This window comes from Camelus bactrianus, chromosome 13 (assembly GCF_048773025.1).
Source record: "Camelus bactrianus isolate YW-2024 breed Bactrian camel chromosome 13, ASM4877302v1, whole genome shotgun sequence".
In the NCBI taxonomy this organism is placed as follows: Eukaryota; Metazoa; Chordata; class Mammalia; order Artiodactyla; family Camelidae; genus Camelus; species Camelus bactrianus.
The window spans coordinates 73085852-73102359 of record NC_133551.1 but is presented as its reverse complement, the minus strand read 5'-3'; the positions used below and the strand labels follow the sequence as shown (position 1 = coordinate 73102359).

Here is a 16508-nt window from a genome sequence, read left to right as displayed (position 1 = left end):
GCTTGGGCCGCGGGCGCCCTCCCCTCGGCAGAGGCAGTGCTTCGCTGGAGGCAGCGGCAGCAACTAAGATGGCGGCGGCGCTCTCTCTCGGGTCCGGCGAGGGTACCCGGCCGGGGGCGGGGTGGCGGCGGGAGGGGCGGGGAGGGGAGCGACGGGAGGGGCGGGAGGGGAGCGGCGGCGCGGCGCGCGCGCGCGGTCGAGGGAGCGCGCGGGGCTTGGGGGTGGGGGGCGGGCGCGCGCGCCTCAGAACCCGCAGGCGAAGCCGGGAACGCGCGCCCGCGGGTACGCGCTGGGGAGGGCAGGGGCCGGGGTGGGGGCTCCGAGAGGGTGGGAGAGGCCCCGGGGACTGCACCCCCTGTCCGCTGCCGCAGCCGAGAGCATCAACTCATTTCCGACGCGAGCTCCCAGGCTCCAGAACGGGGCGATGGGTACCTTGGATCCCGCGCCGCCCCTTTCTCCCCTTCCCACCCCCACCCCCAAGGAGTGCAGACCCCGCTGCAGGGTGCAGCCCAGGGCCGCTGAGCGCCAACACCCTGTGCCAGTTGCAGCAAGTCACGTCGCCTCCCAGAACCTCGGTGTTCTCTTCTGCCAAGTGGAGGTGATGAGATGGAGCTTGCGGGGTGTGAAAGGTGTTCAAGGAGACGAGGTCAGCTAAACGCGCTTTGTAAACAGTCAAGGGCTGTGCAGCACGTGCTGCAGTGGGTCCACCCCTGGGAGGGGGCTTGCTTGTTCCAAGAAAACCGTCCTGAATTTGTAACTCAGGATTTCTCCATTTGCTGAAGAAATCCGTTTGTGGCTTTTTAAAAGCGGATTGTGCACGTGCCCTTTCTAGAGCTCAGTGTGATGCTAACGGTCCTTTAGAAATGCAGAAATCGGGATGGATAAAGAAGGATCCCTTCAGGGCCTTTGGGTCCTCCTCTTTCCTCCTGTCCTGGGGCTCTCTGGGAGCCCTGGGGCTGCCTCACACTAGAGGAAAGGACCAGAATTGTCATGGATGGTCTCCTGAGTGCCAGACACAGTGCCCTATGAGCAGACATTTTATTGGCTCCATTTTGCAGAGAAGAAGATTAAGGCGAAATGACTTCCCCAGCTGAGACAACTGCTGTAAAAAGATCAGCCTTCAAGGATGGGATGCTAGCATTAGGGAGATACCCATAGCAAAAGTTAAACAACAATATGTTAATTATTCAAGACTGCTAGGAGAGGTATCAGAGGTGATTCACTGCACAATGATTGCCGGGGCCATGTTGTCTGAGAGGGTCTGGCTGGCTGGTGGGCTTTGTGGAGACCAGCTTGGGCTGGGGTGAAGGAGGTGGGCAGTCTCAGAGGCTGGGAGGAGAGTGAGTCACTCAGTTTGTCGAGAGAGAAGGACTCATTTAGGATAGCAGAGGACTCATTTAAGAGAATAATGGGTGAAGAGCCTGAAAGGTAGGTTGAGGCCATTGTGAGGTGCCTTCAGTGGCAAGCTGAGGGATTCAGACTTAATCCTAGAGGCCACAGGAAGACCTTGAACAGCAGTGCACAGAGGCATGATGTGACCTTGGGGGGAGTTTCAAAGCCATCTGTGATGGAACATGCTCCTTCCGTCCTTTGTCCCTCAGAGGCATCCTCCACCAAAGCCTGAAGACTCCACCTCTGATCCCCCTGCACATCCATCTGGGTCCAAGAGGGCTAAACTCTGAGACACCTGCCTGGCTCCTGCCATCTCCAGGCCATGCCCCCCACTCCTTCTAGCCAGCACTGCACAGTCATCCTCTCCAGGCGTTGCTGTTGCTTCAGGCCCTACCTGGCTCCCAGTGGCTCCCTGCTGCCACCTCATCAGGTCCAGACAGCTCTGCTGGGCTTCCCATACTCCATCCCTGGGTCCCACCCAGCTGACTTTAGGCCCCATGTCTCACCACTCTCTGAGCTCAAGTTCATTCCTTCCCAGGGCCAGCATCACATGGCACACTATCCCCTATCACTGCCCTGAGCCTCTGGTCCTACCAGTGCACTTCTGGGCTGCCGCCTCCAGGAAGTCCTCCTGACTATCAGGCCCTCCCCCCCAAGCCCACATGCTCTTAACCTGACAATCCAGGCTTGATAATCTGTTGCTTTGTGCTGTTGGTTAACTAATCCATGTGTGTCCTTTTCTCCTCCACACTATTGTAGTGGGAAGGACCCATGTAGTACAGTCAGACAGCATTGGATGGAAATTCTGGCTCCTGCTACTCCAAATGACCTTAGATGAGTTAAAGAACCTTCCGAATCTTTCCTCACATGTGGAATGGGTTAACGATACCTATTTCCTAGAGTTGTGAATTCAATGGCTGATGCAATTAAAGTGCCTCACAGAGACTAATATACAGTAGGTCTAAACATATGGTGGTTTTTCCTCTTCCCCGGGAGGCTTCTGAGCTCCTGGTATACTGCTGAACACACAGTAGGTACTCAATAAACACTCCATGATACACTGAATGAATTGCTGTGTAGATTTTTTTATTGTGGAGATCATATCTCAAGAGGGTAAAAAATACACCCTGTAGGTTTCCAGCAACCTTGGAGATTTACAAAACATAAAATCAGAAAGGTATAATCTCAGAACTATGTTTTGAGTCAATAAACTGATGCCAAGAGGGAAAATGTAATGTATTCAGTTCCATAAGAAACACAAACAAAAGCTCTTCGGAGTCTGGAATCCTGATTGCTTTATCTTCTCACCCTGGCTGTCCCTTAGAGAAATAGAAAGAGAGATCTAAACAGGTCTAGCGGCAGGTGGGCAGGCAGGTGGCCCCTGAGCTCAGTGCAACCTGCACACGCTGAGATTTCACCCCCAGGAGAGTTAGTCCAGCAGCAGGGCTTAGCTTGAGTATCTTGGAAGCCAGGGAAAGCAGTGAACTCGGTTTCCGGTTGGTCTGACAATAGCCTCAGCCATATTGGGATTTATCAAAGGTCTCCACGTGATGGATTGGCTAATCCTTCAAACGGCCCTGAGATGAGGATTGATCTAGACTTAGGCTGTGGGTAGCAGAGAGGGGCCTTGCCTGAACCTAGCCGGCTATTGACGGAGCTGCAGCTCCGGGAGCCCTGGAGCAGGGAGAAATGAGGCACCAGCCAGGCCCGCCCTCAGTGGACAACTGGGAGGATGAGGAGGTGGCTTTGTCAGCCAGCCAAGGAAGACTGGAACCTTTGAATGTATAGTCAGCCCGCCTAAGCCAAAGGAGAGAGGACACAGAATTTCCATGGTGCTGCATCTTTCAAAATGAGGTTTGCTAATAAAAACAGCCTCTGTACTTATAAGTGACATATCAGTGATGCCTGCAGCAACTCTTTCCAGAAGGTACTTTTATTATTCCAGATAAAGTAAAATTTGCTCAAGAGCTCATGGCTAGAAGGGAGGATACCTGGGATTCAGTTTCACGTCTGAGCCCAAGTAGTGCCTTACCCGCTGCGTGAAATTATGCCCCAGATAAAGAAAGAAAGGAAGGAAGGAAGGAAGCCCTGCATGGTATCCCACAGCTTGGAACTAGCCTGTTCTACCGCGTCAGACCCTCCAGCTGTATGAAGCATGGAGGCTGGCTACCTCACCAGGTTGTTCATTCCCAGGTGCAGAGCTGCTGTGGGAGTGAAACAAGGACTCGTGTAGGAACCTCTTTGCCAGAAGCCAAGCCCTCCTCCGGTGGATGCGTGATCAGTGTTCACACAGCATATACTGCTTGACCTGTGTTCGTGGAACTGAGCTGGAGGCAGGTAAGCCATCATTGTGGCTGCTCTCCTAATGATGTGCTTGGGAGCAAACCCACTCCAGGGCTATCCCCTGGAGCCCTGAAAGCAGCAGGGAAGTCTGGCCCCATCTCTGCCTTCTGGTGGCCAGGCTAGGTCACTCCATTGCTGTTAAAAGTGTTAATTAATGAGGAGCGAGACAGTGTCTGCTTACAGCAGGGACTCTAGATGGACAGACCCAGGTGAAACCCATATCTACCCACATCCTTTGCTTCTGTAAAATTCTAATTTCATCTTGTTGTATGGTTATATGAAATATTTGCATGGGCCCAAAGTCAAATCTAGAAGGCAAGAGGCTCCATTCTTGTCTGTTCTTTCCTGTCCCCTCCTGCCCTTAAAGATTACCATTTTGTCTTGTTTTGGTTTATCTTTCCATTGTGGGGTTTTTTTAAATACAAGTAAATATTTGAATATATTTCTTTGCCCTTTCTTAGATAAAAAGAAGCATATCACACCAGCTTTTCTGTATCTTGATGTTTCCATTTAATAAAATATCCTGGAGATGTTTCCATCTCAGTATACAAACATTGTCTTCGTTCTTTTTCATGGGTGCATAGTACTCCCCTGTGTGGTGGTGTATTAAGAAATTCATATTTGGTCTTTGTCCTCGGTTCCTAACACAGAGCTCCTAAATCTTTTGAAATTTCCTGGGTGATAGAAGCATCTTTTGATCTAATGAAGTGACTCTTGGTGGGCTCTAAGATAATTTCAGGATGACAGTCAGTCACCAGAAAGACCAAGCCATGGTTAGAAACTTGGAAATTTCAGCCCCACTTCACCTCCAACCTCAGGGAAGAGAGAGGGTCTGGGAATTGAGTTAATAATCAATCATGCCTTCATAATGAAGCCTCCATAAAAATCCCTGAACTATAGGATTCAGCGAGCTTCTGGACCAGTGAAGAGATCCCCTTGCCAAGAGGGTGGTGCACCCTGAACTGCTCGGGAACAGAAAGAAGCTCATGCACTCGGGACCGTTCCAGACCTCAACCTAGGGTATGGTCTTCCTTGACCTAGGGTACCTCTTCATCGAGCTGTTCATGGGGTCCTTAATAATATCCATTGTAATAAACTGGGAAAGGTAAGGTGTTTTCCTGAGTTCTGTGAGCCATTATGACAAATTATTGAAACTAAAAAGGGGTCACAGCCAAGTCAGACAGAAGTGTGGGCAACCTGGGGGCCCCTTCCTTGCAATCTGCATGTGAAGTGGTGGCAGTGTGGGGTTGAGCCCTAGTCCATGGGGTCTGCACTAACTCTAGGGAATTACTATCAGAATTAATTTAATTTATAGGACACCCAGTTGATGTCCGCAGAGAATTAGAGGCTTACTTGGTGTGGAAAACCCACACATCTGGGGTCAGAAGTGTTGTGAGTAGAGAACGTACTGGGGTTTATGTCGTCAGTCCCCTAATGATGGGCTGTTTCCAGTCTTCTGCTTTTACAAAGAGCGCAGCAGTGAGCCTTTTTGTATTTTTGGCCAGTTGTGTGACCTTCTCCATTTGTGGCCTTGGGTGAGGGCCTCACCTCTCCAATCTCTGTATCTCCATCTGTAAAATGGAGATAAGCCAGTGCCCGCCTCGCTGGGTGAATATGACAAATAGAGGAACCAACACACAACATCAGCTGTTCATTTCTGTCCATGGCTCGGAGCTTTAAGTCTTATCGGCAGTAGCAGAAACCCTGACTTAGGAAGGTGCTTTCCTGTGGTCTCCAATCAGGTTGCGGCCGTAGGTTTCAGGCTCTCTCTAAAGCTTTCATGGCTCTCATTTGCAAAGGAACTGAGAATTGCTACACATGAAGCATCAGCTATCTCTGGCTGGTGAAATTTTACAGAGAAGGAAAACTTCACCTTCACACAGAAGCCAGGCAGCTGGATTGTCCACCCCCAAAAGGGACCAGAATTGGGGTTTCCTGCTTATCCTCCCTCCCAGAGATAACACACTGCATTCTCCTCTCCTCTCTTTGGATGGGCACCCTGGGGGAGGCACACAAGCCACTCATTTCTGCGTGTCGTGGAGGAGAGGGGGTGGCTGTCTGATTCAGCAGCACCAGTGATACACCCCACACACTCTACACATACACACACACACATACACACACACACACACACAGGGCATATGGGCAAATGTGGTCCCTCTGAGGGCACACCAGCCAAATGTGATATGCCCTGTCTGCATACATGTGCTGATGGAAAGGACTAGACCGGGTCTCCAGGGAGGAGGGAAAGGCGAGGGCAGAAACAGTCCAAAGGAAACACAGCCACTGTTTGGGCACAATGGAAACAGCACCAAACTTGGGTTCTATCCACAGCTCCATCACATTTCCTAGAATTAGTGGGGAGGTTGTAGGATAAAGTGGTTAAAAAAATAGGAGGCATGTCTTACTCCCATGGTCTTACTGCTGACACACCTGGGTTCCAGTTATCAGCAGAAAAGACCAGATAAGCGAGATCTTCAGAGCTTCAGTTTCCTCATCTGTAAAATGGTCATCATCACCATAACAACAATAACAATACCTCCTTTAGATTATTGTGAGGATCAAATGAGAGGATACACATGAAGGGTTTAGCTCAGTCAGAGACACATAGTGGATGCTCAGTTAGTGGTAACTACTCTCACGATGATGGGGATAAACACGAATGCACCTGAGATGTCCAAGAAGTTGATGATTATAATAACTACTTTCCTGCAGTACTTTCGAGTTTGCATTTGTTTAGCATACTTCCTTTCTCAAGGGCATCTGATGCCTTTGGGACTCACAACAATCTCCCTCACAGGGGGTTTTATTGAGCTGATGGGAAGCGGGAATTCAGAGGGGTTGAGTGACTTACCAAGACTACCCAGCAAAGACGTAGCAGAACCAAACCTTGGATGAGGCTCCTCTGGTATTTTTGCGCTTTTTCCTTGACCCTGAAGCTCCCTAGGCCAGCAAACTCCAATAAAAATCAAGAGCCAGATTTCAGAATTTCTGGCTCTTTCAAGCTTACAGCTAATTCAATTGCTCGGGGATACCCATTTCCCTCCTTCCTCATCTGTGTGGCAGGGATTAATCACCCCCCAGAGATGAAGTAATAACAATCCATGAGTGTTTGCTGTGCTTGAAGCATCCTGTGTGTTATCTGATTTCAATGCTAGCAGCGAATCACATGCAATGAATACAGTGATTATCCTGCTTTTACAGAGGAGGAAGCTGGGGCTGAGAAAGGTTAAGTAATTTGCCCAAGGTGACAAAGCTCAGGGGTAAAGCCAGGATGCCAACCTAGATCGGTGTGGCCCTAAAGCTGAAGCTCTTACCCACGCTGTTACCATCTGCCTAAACTGCTCTGATGGTGGAAGTTTCTGCAAGGCCAGGAAGTCAGAGGGGCACCAAGATGGGAGCCCTTCTTGGCTGGTAGTGCCTCTCCCAGCCCTGGGAGCTCCTAGTACGGTGGGTGGATGGTCAGGATTGGCCCTAGTCAGGGTCCCAGGCACCCCCAGGGCCAGGAACATCAGAGCAAGCCGTGCTGCCACAGGTCCGGTGCTGCCCCCGTCTCTGTCCAGCAGGCAGGAAGGACCAGGGAACAGGAACACTTACCTAGGGAGGGACTTCTGCTGCCCTTTTGTGTGCTCCCCAGGGCCTCTTGTTTCCAGGTCCCCTGGGCCTCAGGCAGCAGCAGAAAACTCCTTCCTCCTCTCCCCGGCTGTAGCCCCATTGAAGCTTCTTCCGTGCTTGGTGTCCATCATCTGAGGGCGTTGACTTCGGGGATGCAAATGAAGAGGCTGCCTGTCAGAGGAAGACAGTCTCTCCCCACCAACCTGTGGTTGGACCACAGATACGACCCGAGAATTCTCAGTGACCCTGCTGTGGCTGGCTTAGCACGAGCCAGGCAGGAGGCCCCAGCACAGCCTGGGAAAGGTAGGCGAGCGAATTTCAGGAAGGTACTGGAGCGAGAAGGGCCTCCCTCACCCTTCACCCAGGCCCTGGAAGGCAGGAGCACCCTAGTGGCCTGGAGGGGAGCAGAGGGGGCCAGCTGAGGAGTCTGTTAGCCCCACTCGCACTCTGCCCCTCTGGCTGCACAGGCCCAGCCAGGAGCCCTGGTGGGGCCCAGGGAAGACCATCTGAGCTGCAGGCTGCAGGCTCAGTCCATCCCTGTGTCCCTGAGGCAGGACCTGGGAGCTTCAGGAAGAAGGAAGAGGCAGATGCGGCAGCCAAGGACGAGGAGCCCCAGGCACACGGTGGAGGGTGGGGAGGCTCTGCCTGGCACTAGCTGGATGCTGCGTGTTAGGGAGGAAGCTTGGGCCAGCCGCCTCCAGGCCTGAGCAGGGCACCTTGCCACTGAAGGAGACAAGCTCGGGCAGAGCAGGCTCCAGTTGGCTGTCCCTGGGGCCGTGGAGACACAAGGCAGTCAGGCCTGTGTGCCCAGAGGGCAGAAGGAGCTTGTATCTGCCCTCCTGTGGGGTTTGCTATCTGCCCCTGGACTTGACCACCACCCCAGGAATGGAGGAGGAGAGGTCCCAGCACTGAGCCTCAAGTTTCCAAATCCTGACCAATCCTGTCCCAGGCCCGAAATAGTCTCCACTTGAATGTGCATGATGCCTATGCCCCAGTCACCAGAATCTCTGCCTTCCTGGTGGAGGTCTGCCAAGGCCCCAGTGTCAGGACTTGTGGAGAGGTCTGGCTTCCTCACTCCTTGGATGCCCTCCTCTTGCCCACAGCTCCAAAGGCCAGTCAGGGTGCCTGGCTCTGGACAAGCACCTCCCAGGGTGCCTGGCAAGCATCCCCCATCCCCGAGGTTCTCCCACGGCCCCCCTCTGAGCAGAGTGAAGGGGAAACGGATGTTAATTTGCTTGTCTTTGCTAATTTGAAAAGGAGCATAAACAGCCGAGCTCAGTTGCACAGCTCTGCCGAGGCTGTAGTTTGGGTCCAATTATGTGCTATTAGTGCATTTGCTCTTTGTTCCCATGGCGTATTAATTGCAGATCGGGCATTGTGGCAATTAACACAATTACGGGCGCTCTCTGTCTTCCGGCAGGCCACAATCCACGTGCTTTTGGCCAAGGAGTTGGGCTGGTGGGATGGAGGCTGAGTCCCACTCGGGAGAATGCCCACAGTTATGGGTTGGGCTGTGTCTCCCCAAAATTTGTATGTTGAAGTCTTAACCACTCAGTACCTCAGTATGTGACCTTCTGTGGAGATAGGGTCTCTGTAGAAGTAACCAAGTTAAAATGAGGTCATGGGAGTGGGCCCTAATCCAATAGGTCAGCTGTCCTCATCAAAAGGGGAAATTTAGGGGGCAGGGTATAGCTCAGTGGTAGAGCAATGCTTAGCATACATGAGGTCCTGGGTTCAATTCCCAGCACCTCCATTAAGAAATAAATAAAAACCGATTGATTTTTGTTATTTATAGAAATGCAAAAGAATTTTGCTTTGAATCCAGCAAAAATAAAATAGAAACCTAGTTACCTCCCTCCCCCCACCAAAAAAAGACCAAACAACAAAAAAAAGAATTTTAAAAAATGGACAAAATCAATAAGACAGCTCAAAAAAAATGTTTTTTAAGGGGGAAATTTAGGCACAAAGAGGGAGGACATGGAAGAAGATGGCCAAGGAGAGAGACCTGGAGCTGATTTCTCTTTCATAGCCCTCAGGAGGAACAACCCTGCCAACACCTTGACCTTGGACTTCTAGCCTCCAGAGCTGGGAGAAAATGAATTTCCCTAAAGTCACTTAATGGTGTTTGTTAACGCAGCCTGAGCAAACTCATAGACCCATCTCTGTCCCAGGCAGAGTCCCCCGTAGGGGACAGGGAACTCTCAGGGAAGGGGACACCAGTGATGCTGTCTGTTCAGAAGTCTCGAGAAAGGATCAGCAGCGATATCCAGCACCTCCCTCCCATCGGGCACCAGTTCCCATTACTGTCGCCTCTGTTCTCCTGGTCCCTGAGCCTTCATTCCCCACAGCACTGCTGTCAGAGTTCCTCCTTCCCTCTGTACCCACCTCTAACTAGCCAGCTGGCTGGCCAGTGCTGGATGTATCACTTCCTTTCCCTTTCTCATCGCCTAATCTTGATGACAGAGGGTTATGTACCTTGTAAGGTAAACAGGGTATGTGTTATTTTCCAGGTTAAACCAGGAAATGATCAGGTTTCTGCACAATGCTTTCAGTTTCACAAGGTACTTATCAAAGACCTGTTTCCATTCCAAACTTATGACAACCCTGGGGGGTGGGTGTTGGTATCATCGTTCATTTCACAGGTGGGGAAATTGGGGCTTGGAGAAGTCACACACAACCCATAAGCAGCAGGGCTCAGACCTTAAGAGTTGGGTGGTCAAACAGATGAGGAGAAAAGCTAAATGAAAAGATCGTCTTTATTGCAGGACTCCTCAGAACCTTTAGGATAATATACTGCCATCCTGCAAAAGCCTGTGGATAGTATGCAGCCTTTTCTAGCCTTCTTTTACTTTTGTGGGACACCTGCCACTCTAGGCAGGGCTACATGACACCACAGTGCTGCTCTAGGCTGGCAAAACCAGTTCTGTATGGGGAAGAGGAAAACTGATCGCAATGAGTGTGTCCACTTTCTGCCCCTTGTGGCAGGCTGGTTGAGCACCAGGGTTGATATCACTGTAAGATTTCTCGCCCCCTGGGGTTCAGTCAGCACCAGAGCCCAGGGATGAATGGCGTTCCCGATGACACACCATCACTGAGGTGTGTGAGACACCATTGCTGTCCTGCATGTGGTCCTGGTGGTGGTGACATTCTCAATAGCCTGTCCCACCCTGGTCACAGGAAAGGGAGATGGCTAAATCCCCAGCAATTGTGATTGGTCCAAAATGTGGCACATGACCCAAGCAGGGCCAATCAGAAACTGCCCTGGGATTGTTTGGGGCACTGAGGCTGCAGGAGGAGGAGAAGTTCAGTCTGAAAGGAAATGATGAGACCAAAACCAACATCAAGCAGAAACAAGCAGAGCTGGACCTAGAAGAAGAGAATCCCCTCAGAAACATCGAGCCTCCAGTTCCAGGCCCGGAGGCCCTGGCTCCTGCCGCAGTTGCCTTCATCCTGTGAGCTACACCCAGAGCCTCCCCAGCCACGGCAGCCCGTTGGAGCTGCGTTTCTGCTGCCTGCAATCAAAACGTCCTGACCACTGCCAGTCCCTGGACCCTTTCAGGACCCTGAAATTGCTTCAGCAGCCAAGACAGGCCCACCAGGGCCGTGGGTGTGGGGTGCCACACGGGTACCTGGGCCCAGCCCCCCTGAAACGTGCCCTGAGGCCACAGCCAGAAAAACAGACAATTCTCTCCTCTCTGTAGGTCCCAGATTTCCTTGTCTTAGTTCAGAAAACAGGCTCACTGTACCTGTCGGTGACAGAGGCCTCAGCAGAGGATCCATTTCAAGGTCAAGGTTATTCATTCATTTAACAAAATTTTATGGAGAGCCTACGCTATGTCAGGTGCCAGGGACCCAGCATCGCAGAAGCCAGACAAGTTTCCTGCCGCTGCGAGCTTACCTTCTGGTGGGAGGAGTCAGAGATACACAAGCAAGGAAGGAAATTCATAAATAAAGTTATTTCAGATAAAGAAAATCAACAGAAAAAAGGGACAGAACACTTCAGAGAGTGGGAAGCAAAATAGGATGGTCAGTGAAGCCTCTCTGAGGTCTGAATGTTTGGGGTCCCCTCAAATCCATATGTTGCTGTCCTAACCCCAGTGCACCGGTGTAGGGGGTGGGGCCTTTGGGAGGTGATGAGGTTGTGAAGGCCAGCCCTCATGGATGGAATTAGTGCTCTTATAAAGAGAGCCCGCAGAACTCCCTCGCCCCTCCCACCACCTCAGAACACACGCAGTGAGAAGCTGGCGTCTGTGTCCCAGAAAAGGGCTCTCACCAGAGCCTGAGCATGCTGGCGCCCTGATCTTGGACTTCCAGCCTCCAGAACTGTAAGAAATAAACTTCTGTTGTTTATATGCCACCCAGTCTGTGCTATTTTGTTATAGCAGCCTGAGCAGACGGAGACAGGGGGTGACATTTGAGCTGACATCTGAAAATGGAGGATTCAGCCATGTGGAAGAGAACTGCCAGCAGAAGGAGGAACCAGCACATGGCCCTGAGGTGCGGGCAGGCTGCTCAGCGTGTCTGAGAGGGACCAAAGGAGGCCGGGGGCCAAGTGCGGAGGGCGGGGGAGAGAGGTCAGAGGCTAGCCAGAGACAGGTCCCCGAGGCCTGGGGCTGCCCATGAGGGAGGGGAGATTTTTACCCTGAGTGCGAAGAGCAGCCACTGCATTGCAGGGTCCAGGGTGGGAATGTGGGCAGCCTTGCTTGTGTTTTCTCAGGTCCCAGAAAAGCAAGCAGCTCCCAAACACTTTCAGGGAAGCCCTCGGGCCGGGAGCAGAACAGCAGTCCCTGAAACAGCAAGTGTCAGAAAGCCACGCGGCATCAGAGGCTTGAGTTGACTCTTGCGACCTAGTGGTCAGGAGAGGCCAGGTGACGCTGCAGAAATGAACAGGCCCAGGATTCTCAGGGCACAAGACAACAACACGCTTCCCCCCTCCCTGGTGGACTGGCGGGGGCTCTGCCAGGACCCGAGCCAGCCAGCCAGCCGCCTCTGGAAGATTACCGAACAGCTCTTAGAGCTTCCGCCCAAAATGGCCCAGCACTTCTGCCCACATTTCATTGGCCAAAGCAAGTCAGGGCCACACTTAACTGGAAAGAGGGGGAGAGGGGTTCACAGTCCTTCCACAGGCCTGGCAGGTAGAGAGCTTGGGAGTGTTTGGGGAGCAGCACTGATGACTCCCTGTTTTACAGACGGGAAGCTGAGGCTCAGACCCATGGGGTGGAATCCCCAAGGTTAGTGGTGGGTGGGCTGTAGTCCAGGGCTCTCTCTGCCGTGCCCCACCCCCTCCCCACCTGCCCCAGCCTCCTCTTCTGCCTAACGACCTTTAAGAGCTTAATCTCATAAGCTTCTCGTGCCTTCCACAAACAAGCACGAGCTCGTCCTCCCAACGTCTCAGAGGAGGGACAGGGTTCTAGGACACCCCCCTCCCCCTTCTTCTCCCCCAGGACGAATGTTTGGGCCCTGAAGAGATCACACAGCCTGGACAGGGTGGGGGGTGGCCAGAGCAGGCCCAAGCTGGTGCTGGCAGCTGTGCATCCAGCCGCAGTGGCGGGGTCCTCCGGGCTGGGCCAGGTGGGGTGCTACTGGCTCTCTCGCAACCAGCAGGCTCCAGCCTGAACTGCCAGGCTTGCCCCAGCACATCACCCCTGAGTGCCTTCTCCCTTGGAAGCAGTTACCTGGGCTCCTCCGGTTGCTCTCTCACCATCTGGCTGCTGGAGAGGAGCCAGGGACCCGCAGTCCTGGTGCCCTGAACCCTGCCATGAGCGGCAAGGAGAAGGACAGCCCCACGGGCAAGGGCAGGACCTCCAAGAGACCCTCCTAACCCCTTGGGCTCCCGCAACAAGCCTGGATCCTTCAGCTCCAATTCGCTTCCTCCGTGACGAGGGTTTTGCTCCTCCTCATAAGATGCCACACTGTTGGCTGCTTCCAAATCCATCTGTCCCAGCAGCCACCGCCACCACAGGGTGGGGCTGGGTCCCACTCATGGCTGCCTTCCAGCCTGCACATAGTAGGTCCTCAGCCAGTGTTTCCTGACTGGCTGAAAGCCTGGCAGGGGTCCAATTTCGAGGAGGAGGGCTAACTCTCCGGAAGTGTGGAGGAGTTCCAGGGGCCAGCCAGGTGACTCAGGGGTCACCTCTGAGGCAGGCCACCTGAGCTCGAGGACCTGCAAGAGCCACCGAGGAAGGTTTGGGATAGAAACCTTGAGGGCCAGGGTCCAGGCTGCCCCCCCCGGGTATGGCCTCCCAGCAGCCTCAGTTTTGGATGGGGTATGGGGGTGACTCAGCCAGAGAAGAGTCCACAGACTACCCTTCTCTGGGATGCTGGACCACTCCCAGGACAAATTCCCAAAGGGGCAAGCTGGCAGGAGCAGTCTGGCTGAGAAGGGGGTGGGGGGGCAGGGGCAGCCAGCTCCCCGCCCTGCAATCCAGGCTGGCCCTAGGCCTCCTCTGGGCTGGAGTTTGGGGGACACAGTGTTTCTGAGGAAGCACAGTGGCAGCTACATCATAGGCCTGGCCAGAAGGGGCCAGCCCAGCAGGAGGGTCTGTGGGAGCCGCCGAGGGTGAGGCTGGCCCCACCCGGACCAGTCAGTCTGTCCTCCCCTCTCATCCAGGCCCCTTCCCCATGCACAGCCTGGCTCCCTCCACCAGGCCTGGGCCTGGGCTGTGCTGGCGCTGCTCCCTAGGGTGGTCGGTGTTTTTCTTTTGAACAAGGACACAGGAGGATGTGCAGCCTCTGGTAAACAAAGGGCTATTTTTACCACCTCATTGTTTCCTCTCTCAGCCTCCTGGCTCCCCAGCCAAGGTACACCTGAGTCCTCCCTCCTCGCATGCTGCCATGTGCCAGTGGCTCAGCCACCACCTCTCCCTCAGGCCGGCCACCTCGCGGCAGGCCAGGCTGCAGGGTGAGGAGAGGCGGCCGCCCGGGCTGCGGTTGGTGGCTGTGAGGCCGGGGAAGTGCACCGAGGACTCCAGAGCCCAGCCTGGGGGACCCATCCCCCCGCCGGCACCTCTGCCGCAGCCCACCCAGACCCCACGGCCTGCTCAGAAGAGCCCCCGTGAGACAGGCAGCAGCCCCCTCCCACCTGAGGGGAGGGCAAAGGTTGGGGGCCGCCTTCCTCAGCCCCAGAGCTTGAGTTGCTGATGCATGGAGACAAAAAAAGGCAGACCAGACCTTACACCAGTGTTGCTGTTCTGAAATTCTCTCTAGCCAACACACCCTACTGCCTGACCTGGGTCCCGCATCTGGCTGACTGCTCCCACGGGCACCGCGTCCTGGGAAGGCCGCGCTGGTGTTCACACACTGAATGCAGACGAGGACCCACAGGGCAGGTGCCAGTATTATCCCCACGTTCTGGGTTTGAAGCCGGATCTGTGCAGGCCCTGAGTCTAGAGTCTGGGAGGGCCTCCCCTGACAGCGACCACCCTGGAGCCCCACAGGAGCTTTGTTTCAGTCCATGGCTCTGGTGGGGGGACCCTCGGACCCTGGGGGGCTGGGATCTGTGACCAGGGAGGGCGGAGGAAGGGGGAGGGGGGTGCTGGGCATTCTGAGCGAGTGGTTCCATCCTCCTCCTCCTGTTTGCTCTGAAGCAGAGCTGGCTGCAGTGGGAAGGAGCCTCTGGCTGTGATGGGTTTTTTTTAACCACTTGATCATGATCAAGGATTTAATTTTATCCTCTTCCCTGGCTGGCTCTGATTCTATTTGGAGTATAAGCACGAGCTCGTGAGCAGGAGGGTCCTTGGAACTCTTGCAGAGCCTCCCACCACCAGGCTCTGCGAGGCCCCTATCCAGCCTTGACAAGGTCCATCAGCTCTGCAGGTCTTGGAAGGCTGAGGGACTTCGCTCCAATTATTGCTCTTTCTCTGCGCAAAGCTGCTTAGCAGAGGGAGAGGCCTGGGGCGGGGGCCCAGGAGCAGGAGGCAGCTCTGGCCTCAACAAGGGATGTCTCAGCTTTTTCATCCTCTTTTAAAGGATGTTTAACAAGCACCTGATTGGGCCTGAGGCTTGTTCCCCCACGCACAGCAGGAGCTGCAGACAGGGCCTTGCTCTGCAGGACTTGTGAGTGGGGAGGACGGGGGTGGGGGACACCGTCATGGTGACTTAATGGCGACCATATGTGCTGCCAGCCCACACTGTGGGCAGGTCAGTGGGCTAAGCTTGTCATATGCATTATCCCATTAATTCTCAGCAACAGCCTTATAGGGTAGATGCTCTAGGTTTCTTCTGTTTTTCCAATGGTGGGAAATTTGCCCCAAGTCACACAGCTGCTGAGGGGCAGATCCAGACTTCAGTTTCAGCAGGTGGCTTCCAGAGTCCTTGCTCAGAATCCTAATGTCTCCCCAGCCACCAAAGACATAAAGACATAAAGACTTGCACGGTGGGAATAGACAGCATAAAATGAGGTCAGGGGAGAATTATGTTTGTCCAGGGCTTTACTGGGTTCAAATTCGCATAGAATTTGTTAAAGGTACAGATGTTGATATTATCCCATTTTATAGATGAGAAAATTGAGGCTGAGACCTATCCAAAGGTACAGAGGTCATAGGAGGCAGGCAGAGCTCCAGACCCAGCCTGCTGTCCCCACATCCAGAACACTTCCACTGGCCTTGCAGGAGCAGGTGAGCTTCCAGGTCAGATGGACTGGCTGGGAGCTGTGAACGGGAAGAGCTAACGGTAAAGTGGAAAAGAAACGTGTTCTAGAGAAACCAGCTTAGGCTGGAGAACTGCCAGGTCTGCATGAGGAGGCATCAGAGTGGGTGAAAGGTGAGGAGCAGGAGTCAGAAAGGGGCGGCTCGGAGGCTGCCGGGGCTCCTTGGGTTGTGGGAGATCAGCTTCTTTCCCAGGCTGGGAGGACAGCAGTTTCATCCCAGAGATGAGGGCTGGACCGAGGACCCAGCTGTTGGGTTAACCCGCCTGACAAACAGTTGTTAACAACCTACCATAGTCAGACAGCCGGGGTTAGGGTTGGGGGCTTGGAGACCAGGGGCAAACACCAGACTGGCCCTGGGGTCACAGAGCTGGCAGGTGGGGAGAAGGTACTGGGTGACCCAGCGACATGGGATTTACCCCCACCCCTACCTGCCCCTCGTGTCAAAGTTGGAAATAGTGCCTCTAAGCACAGAGTCTGGGGTCAGACATCGTGGGTCCAAGTTCTGGCTGTA

The 16508-nt window shown here is 53.7% G+C and overlaps 1 long non-coding RNA gene across 1 annotated transcript; it reads left to right on the top strand.

Moving 5' to 3' along the window:
• The first annotated feature begins 3 nt into the window (after window positions 1-3).
• LOC141579647 (uncharacterized) lies at window positions 4-4810 on the top strand. Its single transcript, XR_012511460.1, has 3 exons — window positions 4-91; window positions 3586-3729; window positions 4636-4810. It is a non-coding gene; the product is annotated as an uncharacterized LOC141579647 (long non-coding RNA).
• The last annotated feature ends 11698 nt before the right edge of the window (window positions 4811-16508 follow it).